The sequence below is a fragment of the Giraffa tippelskirchi genome, chromosome 11, assembly GCF_054371585.1.
Source record: "Giraffa tippelskirchi isolate mGirTip1 chromosome 11, T2T-mGirTip1v1.2.pri, whole genome shotgun sequence".
Lineage (NCBI taxonomy): Eukaryota > Metazoa > Chordata > Mammalia > Artiodactyla > Giraffidae > Giraffa > Giraffa tippelskirchi.
Genome location: NC_137285.1, coordinates 138,042,958 through 138,063,488, shown reverse-complemented (window position 1 = coordinate 138,063,488; position 20,531 = coordinate 138,042,958). Strand labels below are relative to the sequence as shown.

General features: G+C 37.6%; 1 protein-coding gene across 1 annotated transcript in view; it reads right to left on the bottom strand.

The window, feature by feature from the left end:
• Positions 1-20,531, bottom strand: part of LOC145527162 (uncharacterized) — a 544,757-nt gene that overhangs the window by 187,025 nt on the left and 337,201 nt on the right. The window contains exon 12 of the transcript XR_014069547.1: positions 13,120-13,205. The gene's annotated coding sequence lies outside the window, so the exon portion shown is untranslated. The remainder of the gene's footprint in view (positions 1-13,119; positions 13,206-20,531) is intronic.

The window sequence follows — 20,531 nt, the reverse complement described above, 5'->3', positions numbered from 1 at the left end:
AACACAAGTGGATAGTTAGAATACTTTCCTCTCTAAACCCATGTCATGTATGGAAAAACTGTTAAAATTTCACTCATAAGCCTAGCCTTAATTCACAAATGTGTTCCTCTACTGGTCCAGTAAGAAATTATTCTTTCATACAAAATAAATTTTTAAAAGTCATACTCTTCCCAAACCATCAACGTGTTCCTTCAGGGAAATTACTTACAAAGTCACAAAATATTAGAATTAAAATGAACCACAGGAAACATCCTGCATACCATTTTCAAATTAAGCTACATGAAAGTGCTCAGCAGGATTTTTTTTTTTCTATGAATAAGGGATGCTCTTGTCAAATGTTTGGGAGATTGGGTTATACCAAGATCAACATATTTCTTTACCAAAACCATGTTAAACTATGTTTTAATATGCTAATTAGCAAGGTAATTTCCAAAAAGATTCTTATACAGCAAGTGTTTGTTTTTTTTCTCTAGATTTGCTTTGTCATGGAACTTTTAATTCTGGGGATAATTATAAGTATCAGTATTCTTCAGCACATAGTTCAGATAACTCATTTCCTTTCATTTCCTCACTGCAGGAGATGCTGAAGGACAGGGAAACCTGGCGTGCTGCAGTCCATGGGGTCGCAAAGAGTCAGACATGACTGAGCAACTGAACAACAGCACAGAAAGGATAAATGAGGATGCTCGGGGTGATAAAATTCCATAGTGACAGAGACAGAAACCTGTTTTCCAAATACTTCATCCAACTCTGGTTCTCTTTGCCTTGCTTTCACCTTTCATATGTTCAACATCTGCATTATTTTTCCTTGGGCACATTATGTGGCATTAAAATGGCGAGGGTTGAATTAGAAATCAGTACAATAAGAAAACACTAACAATGGCTACTGTAATTGAGTGCCCAGCACTTGCCAGATACAATCCAAAGGACTCTAGCTTCCTGGCTTTCTTCCTCACAATAACACTGCAAACTATTGATGTACATATTATTCTCTCCATTTTATAGCTGAGGAAAGTACTTTAAAGATATCTGTAATGTGTCACTGACTCAAATCCGCTGATTTTTGTACATGACCACTCCACACTTCATGTCAGAAAAAGTAATGCTCCTCAAAGCACTATCATGAAGCTCTCTCTGACTAAATTCTGCAGAAGTAAAAAGTGGGTGTGCTTCTGAAACAGCCCTTTTCTCTTTCACTACAGATACTTGGGATTTATCTCATACTGACTTTTCCGCATTATGAAAAACTCTCTACATTGGACCACATTTGTCCTCTATTAGATTTCTGGTTTTGAAACCTAATGGCCCAAGACATTTTGCAATTGAAAATGTTAAAAATGATCATTGAAGCATATTCTAATCATTACATTCTATGTAAAATCCAAGGTATTCTAGGTAAAATTTCAGCTAAAGCTGCTGAAAGTGACTTTAACTAAAGTAACTGAAATACAGCTCACTCAACACAACAAAAGTATATTAGAGTTTTAACGGAGAACGCCAAGTTGATTTAGTTCTACCTTAGATAAAGAATCCACTGACCCAAAATTTCCTAATAGAGTCAAATTAATTCACCATGTTTCCTCCAAATAGCATATAACTTTTAAGAACCACAGCATTAGAATTAAATTCATTATAATCCAGGTCAAAATAAAACTCTCACTTATCTACCTATGTTATAAGAAAGTAACAAATTCAGATCACACTCTACAAAATAATATTAGTACCAGTGACTCAAAAATTAGCTTTAGGCACCAAAATATATAAAATACTTACCCATTGGTCTGCTTTGAAATCAGACAAAAATAAATGAAGAAATAGACATGACTAGTCTCTCACTTTCTTCAGGGATGAACATTAGAGACAGGAATGCTAAGGTCTTGAAACACCCATTAGACATTAAACAAAAATAATTTGCTGACTCTTGACATTTTGTTTCCAAGTTGTAACTTCATTAATAATAAGCCTGATCCTTACAGCAAGGGCATGGATGTGAATGACACCAACAATAATAAAAATACTACCCATTGAGGTTTGTCACCTATTCTTGCTTGTGGCAGTTTGAGGAGATTTCCTGACAGTGATTCATGGCTTGAAACTCAAGAACCATCTGCTCTCCTGGAGAGTTCCTCAGCCAAGGTGAAGAGGGGGTTTTCACAGCTGCATTCCTTTTCCTTCTAAAGTCTACAGAAAAGTGTCCAACAAGCCACAAAAACTTGGCACTAATTTGAATATGGCAGACATTATCCTCCATATGTTCTTGTTTCAATGGACTCTCTTTACAGTAACTATCTCATTTGATGCCATTTCTTTTCTCTCTTCACATTGTGAACTGTCAATTTTTCTCACTCTATAAACTTACTAATATCCTTTGCATTCTGGACAGTCTGGCTTTTTGTCCATATCTATTTTAATGCAAGGTTCCTTTCCTATTAATACAATTTCAGGATTTAACTGAATGTCCAGTTAAATAAGTTATTTTATATTTAAGGAAACAAAGGCAAGATGTTTTGTTGATAACCCTAAAGTCATATAGCTTTCACAATGAAAGAATTAGGACTTGAGTACTTATCACCCAAAACTCTGCCCAGAATTTACTATTCTATCCAAGAAAAACTTCAGTATCTCTGATATTCTGACTTACACTCCTTAATGAGGAAGAGTTTTTGGCTAATTTATTATCTAACAAATCCCAGGGAATATATCAGATGAACCAAATAACTTGAATTCTTATCGAACCAATATGAAAAGAAATGTATATAATCAAAAAGGTCATTTTTCCCTTACATAGAAAAGGAAATTTTAAAAACTAAAGGTAAAAAATTAATTTCACATATCTTTACCTCATATTCAAAATGTGATTCCAAATAAGCTCTAAGAAAACGTAGCACATGTAAATTAGACAGTTATATCACAGAGACAGGTCTATTGTTATCTACAGATACCAAGTAAACTATTTCAGGATTCAAATCCCTGTGACCAGACAGCGGTAAACCTCCGTCTTTCAGTATAAGTAGGTACAGTAAGTGGTAGAGATACTCCACTTTAGGGAGGGTGGGAATGGAGCTACCGCTAGCATATATGGAGCAGATTAAACAAGTTGAAAAATCATTCTCGTAAGCCATATGCAAGAAGCTGTATCTGTCAAGGGTATGCCTTCCTCATGATGCAGGTAAGAAGCTCAAAAAGTCTGGTGGAAACTTGTCTTGGTTCATAACTGATACATTCTCTTCTTCCACACTGAAGCAAATAAAGTAAGCCCCATAGCCAAGACCAATATTAGTGAGGTGAGTTGAACCATGAAAATGGGTGAGAATATTTCAAAGAGAAACATGAACTTCAGTGTTCACAGCAGCATTATTTACAATAGCCAGGGCCCAGAAACAACCTAAACGTCCATCCACAGAGGAATGGATCAAGAAGATGCGGTACATATAAACCTTGGACTATTACTCAGTCGTAAAAAGGAATGAACTGCCATATGCAGAGACATGAAGGGACCTAGAGACTCACACAGAGCGAAGTAAGTCCAAAAGAGAAAAACAAACACTGCATAATATTCACTTGTATGTGGAATCTAGAAAAAGGATACAGTTGAATTTATTTGCAAAACAGAAATAGAAGCAGAGACATAGAGAAAAAAATAAATGGATACCAAGGGGGAAGCAGGAGTGGGTTGAACTGAAAGGCTGGGATTGGCATATATACACTACTGATACTAAGTATAAAATAACTAATGAGAACTATTGTATAGTTCAGGGAACTCTACTTAATGCTCTGTAGTGACCTAAATGGGAAGGAAATCTGAATGAGGGGATATATGTACATGCATAACTGATTCAAACCAGTCAGTCCTAAAGGAAAAACAACCCTGAATATTCATTGGAAGCACTGAGGCTGAAGTTGATGGTCCAATATTTTGGCAACCTGATGCAAAGGGTCAACTCACTGGAAAAGACCCTGTTGCTGGGAAAGATTGAGGGCAGGAGGAGTAGAGGGGCAACAGAGGCTGAGGTCATTAGATAACATCACTGACACAATGGACATGAATCTGAGCAAACTCTGGGAGATATTGAAGGGCAGCGAAGACTGGGATGCTGCAGTCCATGGGGTTGCAAAGAGCTGGACATGATTTAGTGACTGAACAACAATAAATAACTGATTCACTTTGCTGTATAATAGAAACTAACACAATATTGTAAAGCAACTATCTCTAATAAAAATCTTTTTTTTAAAAAATGACACACTTGAAAAAAGAAGTAAAGGAATAGAGAAAGGTGTACCTTGTTAAACTGATCAAAAGAAAATTTGAGAAGCTATATTAATTTCAAAGTAGACTTCAGACAAGAAATTGTTTCAGGGTTAAAGAGAGGTGTTGTTGTTGTTTAGTCCCTAAGTCGTGTCTGACTCTCTGCAACACCATGAACTGGAGCCCATCAGGCTCCTCTGTCCATGGGATTTCCCAGGGAAAAATACTGGAGTGGGTTCCCATTTCCTTCTCCAGGGTATCTTCCTGACCCAGGAATTGAACCTGTGTCTCCCGCATTAGCAGGTGGATTCTTTACCACTGAGCCGTCAGGAAAACAAAGAGAGACATTACATAACAACAAAGCTGTCAGCTCTCCCAGAAGATTTAACAATCTTTAATGTGTACGCACATAACAAAAGGACATCAAAATGCATGACACAAAAACTGACAGAACTTCAAGGAGGAAAAGACAAATCCACTATTATAGTTGGAGTTTAACAACTCTTTTTTTAAAAAAAAAGTAATTAATAGACGCAGCAAGCAGAAAATCAGTAAGGACATAGTTGAATGAACAACACCATCAATCAATTTGATCTAATTGACATTTATAAAACACTTCATGTTTTATAATATGAACAATTTTGTAATTTTGAATTACAGCAGAAGGATGGAGGAGTGAGAGGGAGGAACAAAGAAATCATTTCAAGGTTCATGACACCATTTCTGGCATTTTTCAATTAACGTTTAAAGTGTTAAATATTCCAGAGTTATCCCAAAGATCCACAAAGGGGAAGAGAGAAAACACTTACATTAGAGAGGACTAATTTTTCTAGTCTTCTTTTCTCCAGGGGAAGCTTACACTTCCATAAGGACACTATTCCTATAACACTTCCGGATTTCCCTCCACACCTTATTCTCCCAGTCAAAGAGGAAGGACTCACTGATTCCTAAGTTTGGGAAAAACTTGATCTAAGACCACCCTGAGTCTCAGCCGTCCCCTCCTTTCCCATGTGGCCAGTGCCTGATCCTTGGATGTAAACTCTCTCTCCATGCCTGGTTTGTAAATCTAATTATTTAATAAAAATATTAGGAAACTCATTTGACCACAGATTGATACCATGAGGCCTGATTCATTTCTGCTGACAATATGTTAAGGTCCTTCAATATATGTTAACTGTATAGGGATCAACAGGCAGGGGGCCTCCCAGGTGGCACAGTGGTAAAGAACCCGCCTGCCAATGCAGGAGATGCAAGAGACACCGATTCAATTCCTAGGTTGGGAAGATTCCTCGTAGGAGGAAATGGCAACCCTCTCCAGGAGTCTTACCTGGGAAATCCCATGGACAGAGGAGCCTGGCGGGCTACAGTCCATGGGGTCACAAAGAGTCAGACACGACTTAAGCACACACGCATGATCAATCGACTCAGAATTCTTGGGTACGAATGATATGATTTATAAGACCTTTAAATTTCCAACAGCACCCCAATAGGGTTGTAAGGAGAGTGAAATCAGGTGGTATTTATAAAAAACACCAGGCAAGAATCTGAACTGCAAATTGAGTGAATGCTGTGCATTGCCGTGATTTTTGTAACTAATAAACAAGCTTACTGTCTGACACTGACATCTTAATTGCTAGTATTTTTAGCTATCTGGAGTCATCTCTTCAGAATGCTGAGGATGTACCCTATTAACAAAGTTTAAGTTACAGGCCTGGCATGCTGTGGTCCATGGGGTAGCAAACAGTCAGACAAGACTGAGCAACTGAACTGAACTGAAGTCATAGACAGAGACCACTTGACCTGAAGTAAATACCCTTCCTCCAAAAAAAATAAAAATAAAAATAAAGGCTTTGTTTTGTTTTACTTACTGGTTTAAGGGAGGACTTAAAAAAAAATTCATTTATCGCCCCTGACATCTTCTAAACTAAGCAAAGATCTCTCTCAGTTGCTAATTGTTTGATTATTTATACTTTGTGTAAAAAGAGATAGCTTATAGAAATAACCTCTACTATGTTTATTACCCTCATAGTGAAAGGTACATTTGAGGATTAAGACAGTGCCTGAGGAAATTGTCCACAGTGCTACATGAAAGGTATCTATAAAATTTCAAGGGTTCATGTTGGTGGGACTCCTCAAAAGACCACACAAAAAGAAACCTGTTCATGAAGAAAAATTCATTAGCCTCACTGTAAAAGAAAAACACTAGATAGACTCTTAGAAGTTTTTCAAAAAGAAGAAATTAGTAAATGACATTTATATGGTTTCAGGTCATGGCCTAGATGACTTTGGGTGAGCTGTTCAAGGAGCAGAATGCTGGGCTTGGGTAGATCTGATGAGCACATTCAGGTGAAGTTCCTGAGTGAGTCTGGTGAAACAAATTATTCTACTACATTCAAGTTCTTATCTTCCAGGTACAAATTCTTCCTACAGGAAGCAACTAAGTTTGTTTGTTTTTTCCTGCCTGGTCCCATTATTGTTTCACATGGGGTAGGGAAAGTATGTCTGGACTCACTATGATTTAGCTCCTGTGCTCTGCAAGTAGGATACGGAGACAGAAGCGGAGGAAAGAAACCAAAGTTTAAAATTTCAAGGCAAACTAGGACTTCTCTGGTGGTCCAATGGCTAAGACTGCACTCCTAATGCAGAGGGTCCAGGTTTGATCCATGGTCATGGAACTAGATCCCACATGTTGCAACTAAAGATCCCAATAATTATATATATATATATATATATTTAATATTTAAGGCAAACTAGGGGCTTCCTGATAGATAGCTCAGATGGTAAAGAGTCCACCTACAATGCAGGAGACCCGGGTTTGATCCCTGGGTTGGGAAGATTCCCTGGAGAAGGGAATGGCCACCTACTCCAGTATTCTTGCCTGGAGAATCCCATGGACAGAGGAGCCTGCCTAGAGTCCATGTGGTTGAAAAGAGTTGGACACGACTGAGTGGCTAACATAACACACACAAGGCAAACTAGACTTCCCAAATGAGATTCCTACTCACCCCAAAGTTCTCTAAGGGGGCATATCATGCTGTCTGTTCATCCTCTGAAAGGCCCGTGGCAGACTGACTATTGATTTCCAAATACATCTAGGTCCTAACCCTTAGAACCTTCAAATATTACCTTATACATGAAAAGAGACTTTGCAAACGTGATTAAGTTGAGAATCTTGAGATGGGGAGATAGTCCTGGGTTATCTGGGTGGGTTCTAAATGTAATCGCGTACGACCTTTTAAGAGTGAGGCAGAGGAAGACTGGCCAGCAAGGCAGAAGGCACGTGAAGTGAAGCAAGATGTTATACGGATGGCTCTGAAGACAGCGGAAAGGACCATGAGCAAACAAAACGTGCAGTTCTAGAAGCTGGGAAAGAAAGATAAGAAAATGAGTTCTTCCCTGGAGCCTCTGGAGAGAACACAGTCCTGTTGACACCTTGACTGTGACCCAGTGAAACTGATCTTGAACTTCTGGCCTCCAGATTAAGAGAATAGATGTTTGTCATTTAATGCTACCAGGTTTGTGGTAATTTCTTATAGCACCATTGGAAAGGAGTACAGCGCCCACTGCTGAATACAGGTGAACTACAAATACATCCAATAAGCCTCAGAGTTTGTTAATGGTAACCAACAGGGCCAATGCCAGAGACTTTCTGGCCTGTTACCTCCAGCAAGGTAGGACGCCAGCTAACTAGTCCTATAAATTCCATTCCCTGGGGCTAGTTTTCAACTTGAGTACCCAAATAGCACATCTGCTTATATAATAAACATCACACACAAATTCATTTTTAGGGACAAATATAAAATTTTTTTTACAGAATTCATCCCCTATTATGTCCTACTCTTGGCTGCTATTTCATTGTTTTGGGAAATAAACCCTTTTCTCTCAGAGATCTATTAAAAAAAAAACTTGACAAATTACAAACATCATTACTTATATTCCATACATTAAAAAGTTGAGATTTTCCTCTAACAATCACCTACTCTTGAAAATGGATCCACTTAAAATAAAGTATTTCTTCTCACATTTATGATGCCAACAACCTAATCTGATGATGTTTTGGTAGGCCAACTAACAGGAAAAATGGAGGAGGAGGAGGATCTCTGATTTATAGTAATTTCCAGTTTCCATGCTGATGTAAACACTCCTCCCATGGCCAAGGTCAACTTATTAATAGTTTAACACCCAGCTTATGTAATTCCTGAATATTTATCAGCCAGTCCTTATGGGCCAGTCAGATCTAGCACACCATTGCAAAATGTTAAACTATGTAATTATTAATGGTACTAAGATGGGTCTCTGTCAGATGCTTTTTGCATATCAGAAGACAAACAATGAGAAAAATATTAGTGCACTATTAAATGAATCTTTACTTTATTTTTGGCATTTTCCTATACAAACAGGAAAGGAGAGAGCAGAGACAAGATACCGGATTAAGTCCCTGAATAAAACTTGAGAATGAAAGAACGTTAATTATCCTAATTAGACTTATCTCCAAGAAACCAATGCATCACCTATCCTAACAAGAAATTAAAGAACCGGAAGAGAGAATGAAATATAAATAATTGAGAGGAACTGGTGAAGTTGGGTCGTAATTCATCACACAGAGGGGGGAAAAAAAGTCCTTTGGGGTGTATTGAGAAGGAACTGAGATGGTCCAAACTGCTGTTAAAACTGTTTCATTTTTAGTACTAAGAGTTTCTAATTCACCTTGAAAAAAAAAAAACTATAGCTACCTTAGAATCAAATCCTTATCCCCCAAGGATGGCAATTAAAAGAAAATCTTCAGATGGCAAGTCCCTACTCTTGCCTTGGGACAAGATCATTATCTCCTGTGTTCATCTTCCCCAGCATTAACTGATTATTTCTCTCAATCTCAATATCATAGTTGGCTGAGCTTTCACATTTAAACCAGACTTTACTAATGATTTAGGTTAATGGAGAAAATTCCAGAAAGGCAAATATACCTAACTGACCTGACAATAAGACGGTGCTTCTCCCAGGAGCCCACTTGGCCCAACCCACTCTCGTGAGGTCCAGTTCACAGTAAATTCTATACGGCAGAGACCCCTCTTTCCCCGCCAACCAGAGCTCATTCTTGAATGTCATAAATCCTTAGAATCCACATCCAAGAAAGGCTTGCGCTCAAAGTACTCCTCTCTCCTATTCAGACTTTCCTTCCAAACCTCTATTTTCTGTCTTAGGATCGGCCTCTTCCCAAAATGACTAACATCAGAAATATGTCCTTCTCTCTGGTAAGACTTCCCCCATCCACACGGGTGTGACCCAGACGTGAGTTCTACCACAGCAACCACATCAGCAACTGTAAGATGTCGTTGTAATTTGCATGTGCATCTCAGTGAGTGCATCAGTGATGTTGAGATCCTCTTTGTTCTTTGTGGCTACTTCCTTTTGGAGATTCCCACCCTAGTTTTGGATTATATCCAAATGCTTTAAAACACACTAGCTTAATGTGTTCTCTAAGAAACCTTTCTCACTAGCTGACTATTTGGGAAATATAAGGTAATTCCTTGGTCACATTACTGTGAAAGACGAGTGAACTTCTATTAGTAGTACTGAAAGCCAAAAATAGAGATGGGTAGGTGGGGAGTTCAGTAAGTTTTCATAGAAAGCTCTGCCTTCTCAATTTGTATTTCAGAGAGCAAATGACTTGGAAATTGCTTTAGGGTGGGGGAAGAAGATTATGGATTCTTTTATATATATATATATATATATATTATAAGCTCTTTAGGGATGTTCTCCTAATGCTATACTAAGTAAGTGAGCTTGATCCTATTTTTATCTGATTCCTTATAAACAGCAAAATATCATTTCTGACTTCAACTAAAGGAACAACATTAGAATCATACCATGAAATACACAGAAGGACAGAAGAAGCATAAAAGATCATAATAATTAAGTCTTTTCAAGGCTAAGGAGGAAAAAAAGGAATGCCAGGGCCAAGGAAGATAAATAACATATAAACTCAGGAACCCCAATGGCAAATCAAGAAGTAAAATATAACTATTCCAATACAGGCATCACTTCTTATATTTGCCTTGTAGAACAGAGTGGAGAAACAGCTTACCTCATCGATATGAAACTGCTCAGAATCTCAGAAGCCACAGCCAAAATGAATATTTTTATGGAATGCAAAAATCTTCACTGCCTACACTATCAAGGCTACAACTGCACTTGGCATTACCAACTGCCAATTTGCATGGAAATCTACTCCTCTGCTGTTGAAAAAGAAGCCCAGTTTATTTTCCATCTGTATCTGGGCTATCTTCTTGCAGTCAATCAAATTAAAATTAGTATTTTGGCCACAAGCCAGAAACACACAACTTTTAAATGTTTTTGCAATATGGTGACATGCAATATACTTGGTAAGCTTTTACTGAGAGCACTTCCAAGGAACTCGGTTGGATCTGGATGATCTCACTATTTAAAACCAACCTCCACTGTTATACAGATACCTTAATCCTGGCTTTTTATCCTTAAAACCTCCTTCAGCCATTAAAAGTATTGATCTATATAACACCTCAGTATTATACTGACCTCATAATGTGTTGACCAAATGCCAGCACCTCTTATGTGGGCTTTGGGAGTAGATACTGGGGTGTCTTGGGATAAATGATGTGCTAAGACTAGAATCACAAACTTTTCCAATAAAGCTCATTTTACTCTTAAGGTTCTTATAAGGCAAGTTACAAGGGAAAACAGCTCGGCAGAACTGAGCAGTGATATACTTGCATTTTCTAATAGCAGTTCTAGAACATTAGGTACATAGTCTTATCCTCATTATGAGTACAACCTCATAATCTTTCATCGGCCTGAGAAACCCTCACAGGGTGATGGCTGAATAATGGAATGCTAAATCCTTTTGGCCAGTAAAACTCATTTTCACAGCTCTGAAATATCCATTTTACACTCTACAGTTAAAAACCAAAGTTAAAGTTTGATTTGAATATTGACAGAAAGCTTTATGAATGTATTTGCATGTGTTTTAGATGGGTATCTAGAGACAGATACATGATAGATACATTCATACATACATATGTATATACATGCATAGGCAGGTGATTATTTATCAGAGCAACCTTATAAGGTTATCTGGCCTAGCACCAGGCCTTTGAATTGGTTAGATATTATTGCCACCTGTTTTCATAGTGGAAACACCTACAATTTATAGATTTTAACTGTTTGCTCAAGGTAATAATGCTAGTAAGAGAGCTGAAGAGCAGTAGAATGCAGATCTTCTGCTTCTTGATACAATTTACTGTAAATTGTTTTCACTATTAATGTATTTTATTTTCTCTATTTTAAACATTTAAGATTTTAAAAATGTTGTATGTACAGAAAAGTTGCAAAAACAGTACAGAGAGTTCCTATATAGTCTTCACCCAGCTTCTCCTAATGTTAATATTTTGCATAACCATCACACAATTATAAAATCTAAGAAATTATCAATGGATCAATACTATGAAATAAACTACAGATATCAACTTTCCATTAATGTCTTTTTCTGCTCCAGGATCTAACGAAGATTCCATAGTATATTCAGTTTTCACATTGCCTAGGATTTTTTTTTTTAGTATTTGATTGATACTTTATTTGATATATAAACATGTTTAGTATAAGTTTTTTCTTAATTTACAATACTATATTAGCTTCAGGTATACAGCATAGTGATTCAATATTTTTATAGATTATATTACATTTTAAGTTATTATGAAATATTGCCTATATTACCTCTCCTGGGTCTTTTCCCTCTATGTGACACCAGAACTACTTAATATTAAGGAAATTTGATATCTTGCAACCCCAAAATGAACAAAATATCCATTAGTGATAATATCTTGGTTCCTTCATACTCATTCACATTTTGTACCTCATAATGGGCACTATCTTTTTTTTCTTTATTCTAAACTGAGACTATCTGAAATTTATACATCCTTTTTCCTCCATAATTTGCCATCTTTAGGATTTGGAAGCTCCATCTCTATGTCTAAAGAAAGATTTGGAAGTTCTGTCTCTAAGTCAAAAGAAATATTAGAATGAACAATATAGTAAAGAAGAAAAAATTGAGCATTTACCATATATGTAACCACAGGGAAATCACATAAGCACTCTGGATTTCTATTTATTCATCTATAAAAGCAAAAGCAGTGATGCCTACTTCTCAGGGTCATTGTAAGGACTGAATGTAAAGCTCCAAGCCCAGTGTTTGGAATATAATTATGCTCCCTTTCCAATGCATGGGACATTTGAGAGTGTTTGGGGACAATTTTCACTGCCACAACTTTGAAGAGGTGCTACTGGCATCTGGTTGGATGCAGGCCAAGGATTACACTAAACATCGTATAATGCACCGGTCAGTTCCCCAGATCAAATGACTTTTTGGCTCAGAATTTCTGTAGTGCCAAGGTGAGAAACTGTGTTCTAAATGATGAGATCCATTTTGTCACCCTGACCCTGGGACACAGGTAAATTGAAATTCTTAGTGGAGCAAAACAGATTTCATAAAGTCCAATCTATTCAAACATCAATGAACCAGAGTTTTATCTTTACATTTTAAAAGTGAAATAAAGAATGGAAGCCAAAAGCTAAAAACAGCATCTCTGGAAACCAAGGTCTCAACAGTCAATATTGCTCTATCATATATGTCTTCCTCTCCTGTCTTTACTTGATCTCAGACCACAATCCAAAGAGAGAATGAATGAAAACTACACACACTAACCTTTCTTTAAGTTAATGGCAAGAAATGTTTGCTTTCAATCTCACTTAACTGTATCAGGGCGATGAAGGAAGAGGTTGGCCAACACTCCTACTTCCATCATACTTTTCATTTAAGAAACCCTTAACACTATTATTACCTTTTCCAACTCCCTTTCTTCAGGAATATTTGCTCAGAGCTCAATTGAATTTTCTCCTTGTTAAAAAGCTACATCCTTTCAACTCTCTGGAAAAGAAACAACAAACAGTAGACTTGGTAATCAGAATAGAAAAGGTGGTTTTCTCAGATTTAACAAAAGTGAAAGAGGAAATATTTTCTATGATTATTTGTGAGTATAAAAGAACATCATGGGGAATGGGATAATATAAAAGGCTATTTACCTTATTTTCACTGTGGAATCATGTGGCAGCTCAAACATTGCAGTTAATATTAAACCTGACAAATTGGGTTTAACTAGGATGCCAGCTACCTTCAAATAGCTTAAATATATAGATATTTGTCTCTGAATAAATTTGTGGTTGTACAAGTTCCAAAACCAGATAATCTTGCTTCATCATGGGAGTTGGTAAGAGAGGAGAGTGAATATAAAGCCAAAACTTCTGAAATAATATTAATAACAATAATAAAAGCAACTAATACAAATACTAACAGTACTATGAATTTTTGAGAATTAAATATGTACCAGGAATTATGCTTGGGCTTTGCAGACCTTACCCCATTTCATTTGAATAGTAACAATCTCAACTACTTAGAAGCTACTATTTAACAACAGGGAAACTGAGACATAGTGTCACAGAGCTAATGAACGGTAGATTCAGAACTGGAAACCATAGCTATTAGCCAGTACACCACACTGAACGAACAGGAAGAGTAGCGTTGACATATATACACTCAGTTCAGTTCAGTTCAGTCGCTCAGTCGTGTCCGACTCTTTGCGACCCCGTGAATTGCAGCACGCCAGGCCTCTCTGTCCATCACCAACTCCTGGAGTCTACCCAAACCCATGTCCATCGAGTCGGTGATGCCATCCAGCCATCTCATCCTCTGTCGTCCCCTTCTCCTCCCACACCCAATCCTACCCAGCATTAGGGTCTTTTCCAATGAGTCAACCCCTCGCATGAGATGGCCAAAGTATTGGAGTTTCAGCTTCAACATCAGACCTTCCAATGAACACCCAGGATTGATCTCTTTTAGGATAGATTGATTGGATCTCCTTGCAGTCCAAGGGACTCTCAAGAGTCTTCTCCAACACCACAGCTCAAAAGCATCAATTCTTCGGCGCTCAGCTTTCTTCACCGTCCAGCTCTCACATCCATACATGACCACTGGAAAAACCATAGCCTTGACTAGACGGACTTTTGTTGGCAAAGTAATGTCTCTGCTTCTAAATATGCTATCTAGGTTGGCCATAACCTTCCTTCCAAGGAGTAAGCGTCTTTTAATTTCATGGCTGCAATCACCATCTGCAGTGATTCTGGAGTCCCCAAAAATAAAGTCTGACACTGTTTCCACTGTTTCCCCATCTATTTCCCATGAAGTGATGGGACCAGATGCCATGATCTTAGATTTCTGAACGTTGAGCTTTAAGCCAACTTTTTCACTCTCCTCTTTCACCTTCATCAAGAGGCTCTTTAGTTCTTCTTCACTTTCTGCCATAAGGGTGGTGTCATCCGCATATCTGAGGTTATTGATATTTCTCCTGGCAATCTTGATTCCTGCTTGTGTTTCTCCCAGCCCAGCGTTTCTCATGATGTACTCTGCATATAAGTTAAATAAGCAGGGTGACAATATACAGCCTTGACGTACTCCTTTTCCTATTTGGAACCAGTCTGTTGTTCCATGTCCAGTTCTAACTGTTGCTTCCTGACCTGCATACAGGTTTCTCAAGAGACAGGTCAGATGGTCTAGTATTCCCATCTCTTTCAGAATTTTCCACAGACCCCATGAACAGTATATATACACTACAGTGTGTCAAATAGATAGCTAGTGGGAAGCACCTCTGTAGCTTAGGGAACTCAGCTTAGTGCTCTGTGATGACCTAGAGAGGTGGGAGGGATGCTCAAGAAGGAAGAGATACATGCATATGTACAGCTGGTACACATTGCACAGCAGAAACATTGTAAAGCAATTATAACCCAACAATAAAATTTTTTTAAATAATAAAATTTAATTAAAAAATCTCCATGTGTCATCAAACCATATTTATCTTTACTTTATTAATTTGAACAAAACAAGAAAAATGTTGGGGTTAAGATTTTTTTGCTTAACAAGCTATTGGGTTGGCCAAAAGTTCATTTGAGTTTTTCTATAACATCTTACGGAAACACCTGAATGAACTTTTTGGCCAATCCAATAGTTCCTCGTAAGCAGTGCAAGGTAATTTACTCACTCTTTCAACAAACATTTTCAAGTGCTTAGGACAGTGCAAGGCACTGTCTTGGAAAGAGATACAAAGATCAGTCAAATAACAGAATATGGTCTCAAAGACCTTACAGTATAGTATGAGATATTCAAAAGAGATGTTTCAGGAACTTGAAGAGAGAGCTGTTCCTTCCTTTTGAGCAGTATCCATACTGTCTAGAACTGTGTGTAGTTTACAATAAGCAATGAATGAATGGACAGGTACATGTGTAAATGAATGAGTGATCAAAGGCAGCATTCAAAATGGTCCTCAAAAGACTTCCCTGGCAGTCCAGTGGTTAAGACATCACCTTCCATTTCAGGAAGTATGAGTTTGATCCCTGGTTGAGGAGCTAATTTCCCACATGCCTCTTGGCCAAAAAATCAGACAAAAGCAATATTGTAACAAATTCAATACAGACTTTAAAATGGTCCACATCAAAAAATATATATATGTATTTAAACAAAATGTCCTCAATACTCAGCTAGGATTCACATGCAAAAGTGGATCAGTGAAAACATTCAGACAGAACTAATAAAAGGAATTCATAGTACAAACACACTAATTAACTGTGTATAAATGAAGGAAAACAATATTTCTCCATACCAAAATAGACATTTTGTAGAATTCTCAAACAACAGAGTAGGATATGAGGAAACTGAAAAAGTCGTAGGGGCCCATCTGTGAGTAATAAGTGTAGCAGTAACTCTGAGTTAATAAATTTTCCTCAACCAGTATCCATTTGGGGCTTGCCTGGTGGCTCAGACAGTAAAGAATCCACCTGTCAATGCAGGAGACATGGGCTTGATCCTTGGGTCGGAAAGATACGCTGGAAAAGTGAATGGCTACCCATTCCAGTATTCTTGCCTGGAGAATTTCAAGGCAAGTGTTCATTTATTAAAAATTAGGCACAGTTCTGTTGCTTTGTTGTCACTATGTTTTTTCAGGGAGACACACATGTTTATTATATAGATGAGAACAAATATTCTTGTTGGATCTCAGACCATACAGTAAGCTACTAAAACAAACCAAAAAACGAAAGAGTCAATGTTTGGGAACAAAAACTAGGTTTCTGGCTGTGATTAACCTGCATCATGCCATTTACATTTTATTTATTTAATAAATTTTTTAATTTTTTAAAGATTTTTTTTTGATGTGGACCATTCTTAGAGTCTTTATAGGATTTGTTACAGTATTGTTTCTGTTTTTTTTTCTCTTTTTTTACTTTTTATTTTGTATTGGGGGGTATAGACGATTAATAAACAATGTTGTGACAATTTCAGGTGAACAGCAAAGGGATCCAGCCATACAGACACGTGTCCATTCTCCCTGAAACTCCCCTCCCATCCAGGCCACCCCGCGACACTGAGCAGAGTTCCATGTGCTCTACGCTAGGTCCTTGCTGGCTGTACAGTTTTAACAAAGCAGTGAAAGAACACTATATGTTTAAACAATAAAAGCCTGAGAATCCAAAGAAATAGCCAACATAAAGCAAGAACTTCTGGTTTTTGCCTTCCGACATGTCTCCAGGAGGCTTGGAGATGCTCCGAAGGAAACTTTTAAGAAACACTGCATGGCAGAGAGTGAGTTCTGAAGCCAGACAGATACAAGTGTGACTAGATCTGCCCCATTTCCTATTGCAAGACCTCAAACGAGCCACTACTCCTGTTTAACTATCAGTTGTTTCTGTTTTATGTTTTGGTTTTTTTTGGTTTGTTTGGGGTTTTTTTTGGCCACAAGGCATATGGGATCTTAGCTCTCCAACCAGGGATCAAACCCATACTCCCTTCATTGGAAGGCAAAATCTTAACTACTGGACTGCCAGGGAAGTCCCACCATTTCCATTTCAAACAAAGACTAATCAAAAAAAAGAATTTTACCTCTCCTTCAGATAGAAGTAGAAATGCTTTTAAAAAGACATGTCTTAACTCTTAATATGTTACCTGTCCCCCCAAATATATATATATATATATATATCTGTTTTTCTTCCTTCTCATTCACACTCAGTTTCAACTTCAACAAGATGTGATCCAGACTCAAGGATTTAGCCCCTTAATAATTGGATTATGCTTTTTTAGTCACCCTTATACTCAAAATTAAATTCTCAAATCTAAATATTTAAATTAAAAAGTTACAGCATAAAATACGTTCAAACAAAACTGACAGGGTGATGATTCTGGCAGAGATTACAGTTATGGCTGTCTGAAACACCAGCTGGTTGACCCATTTGCAAGTGGCAAATTTAATATCTTGACCACAACTGTCAAATTGGTTGGAGGAATCTGTTCCAGGGTAAACATCCACTCCACATCCATAGGGTCTGCTTAGTGCTGTGAGTTTCTTCAAAACTGTACGGAAAAGCAATATCTTCTCGTCCTTTCTCCTGCATGCATGCATGCTTAGTCACTCAATCGTGTCTCTGAGACCCCATGGACTGTAGCCTGCCAGCCTCCTCCATCCATGGGATTTTCCAGGCAAGAATACAGGAGTGGGTTGCCATTTCCTTTTCCAGGGGATCTTCCCCACGTCTATTATGTCTCTTGCATTGGTAGGCGGATTTTTTTTTTCACCATTGAGCCACCTGAGACATTGAGGCCTTCTGGGGGTGTTCAAAAGGATTGACCATCACCTTCAGTGTTTACAGTGTCATCACAGTCAAGAAACCAGTGTGACACATGAAGTTTAAATGACATTCCATCAAACTCAAACTGCCCACAACTGTTCCATTCCATTTGATGAAACCTACTGCCAATAAGTTGCCAGAGCAACGTTTGTACCTTTACAAAGTGTCTATACCTTTACTACCAATACACCTACACCCATATCCAATCAGAACATCCACTTAGAGCATCACTTGAGCTCCACATCCTCTCACTGCCCCTATTTTCCTCATGCCCGGAAGACCTATGAACAGATGCTGAAGTTATATATAAACCAATTGGTTTATAACCAATTGGTACTATAAATTGTATTAAAATAAATAGAATTCATGGCTAACATTAAACAGCCTATGGCAAGGCTCTTGTGTAAATAAAACCATTGTTCCTTTGTATATTAAGATTGCATTTATCAAACACACAAGAAAGGATGAACACAAATTGCATGAAAAAGGCAACTCATTTGGGACAAAATGATGGTGTGTAATAAAAAGATTTATTGTGTGACTAAAATGAAAATTAAATTCCTGTTAAAATATTTATGTAGATGTGGCTGAAACATTCTGCTGAGAGATAAATCAGAGCGGCCTTTGGCATTTCACAGACATAATTCCTCTATTCTTCTGCTCCAAATTTAGAGCTTACAAGATGCTAATGGCCTTGCGATTTCCAGGACAGTCTCTGCAGACTACTTTTGCTCAGCAGGTGGTAAGAATTTGCATCCATATTTCAAATATACTTCTATCTCATTACTGGTTTCTTATTTCTTTGTGATTTATATCTCTATAAAATCCCAGCTAGTGGAATGGGAATGGGAATTCAAAAAGGCAAATTCTGCATAATACTGACATTTATCACTTTCTTCCTTCTTTTTTTTTCCTGCATCTCCTGAGAGAAGGGGAATACGACACATAGCACTTAAAGTGGGGGGATGGGTACTTTTCTTAAAATAATGCCATTTGAAAGCTTTCAAAATTAGGAATATTGCTCTCAATGACACTCTCTATGAAGTGGCCATATTATTTGCATCATTGCCTACATTTAGCTGAATTGTGATCTTTCAATAATATATGTACCTTTGGAAAGTAAACTCACTCAGTAGCTATTAATGTGTAAGAGTCTTAATCATTTAAAATTCAGAAAGTGCTTTTTGTAATAAGTTGGAACATAATGAATCTATTTGGTATTCATGCAGGTGTCACAAGCAATTTCAGAGCTGTTACACTATAATCCTGTGCTACTTAATAAATATTAGGGTGGGAGCAGTTGTGTCACTGTAGATAAGACTCTTTTACAGTTCCCATGTCAAATTCACCACTTACTGGTGTTTAGAATTTTGCTGAAGTAAAATTACACGCCTGTGAAATCTGACAGTTTCAGGAATTTACAGACATTTTCCGGGGGCAGAAGGAACTAGTGGTGGTGAAATAAAAGGCAGCAGGGAGGTATGTAGGCAAGGGAGTCAGATATCACTAAGATGAAAACTTAGATATGCACATTTTTAATTTGTATGGTAAATTAAAGAATATAAATCTATGTATTTCCTTTCAAGCCTTCTCTTTTTAGTATTCCATTCCAGAAGAGAAATTAAAACTGTTAGTGAAATTTTACAGGCCATATGCTATCATATTTTTTAAATTCATTGATATTTTAAATAATTTTATCAGTTAAACTCAAAATATTTTGCCATATGACTAAAAATATACTTGTTGCACTTAATGAATAGCTATCATGGTATCTAGAGATTCAGAATCTTTTAAACTAGAAATAACAAAAAACTGAAATTAAGGGCAGCCACACCCTATAGGGGGGCTTTCAAGGTGGCAAGAGTGGTAAAGAACCCACCTGCCAGTGCAGGAGACATAAGAGACATGAGTTCAATCCCTGGGTCAGGAAGCTCCCCTGGAGGAGGGCCTGGTAGCCCACTTCTGTATTCTTGCCTGGAGAATTCTATGGACAGAGAAGCCTGGCAGGCTACAGTCCATAGGGTTACAAAGAGTCGGACACGACTGAAGCGACTTAGCCGACACACACGCACACACACAGGCACACACACACGCTAGGACAGGATCACACAGGCAAAAGTGATACAAACATCTTAAAAAGATTTGGTTAAAAAGCCAGTCAGAAGCTAATGTTTAGAGCAAAACATTTCCACTTAAATTGAGTTGCATAAAATCTAATGAAAAACTGAACTAGTATGTAAGTTTACATAACACATTCAAAGAAGGTGTTTGGGCTCATAACTCAATACCATCTCCAAAGACTGAATTATATTCTTTCTCTTGTTCTGTTTCTCAGGACATTGGCTTCCTTACACGATGGTGGCCAGCAGTGACTATGCTTCCTCATTCTTTTCCAGCAGAAGTAAAGGGTATCTCTTTGGGGAGTTCATGAAGAAGAGTAAGAAATTATTTTTGAAGCCCGCAGGAAATATCCCTTGAGTCTCATTGCCCAAAACTGAGTTAAGTGCCATCTTCTATATTTATCTAG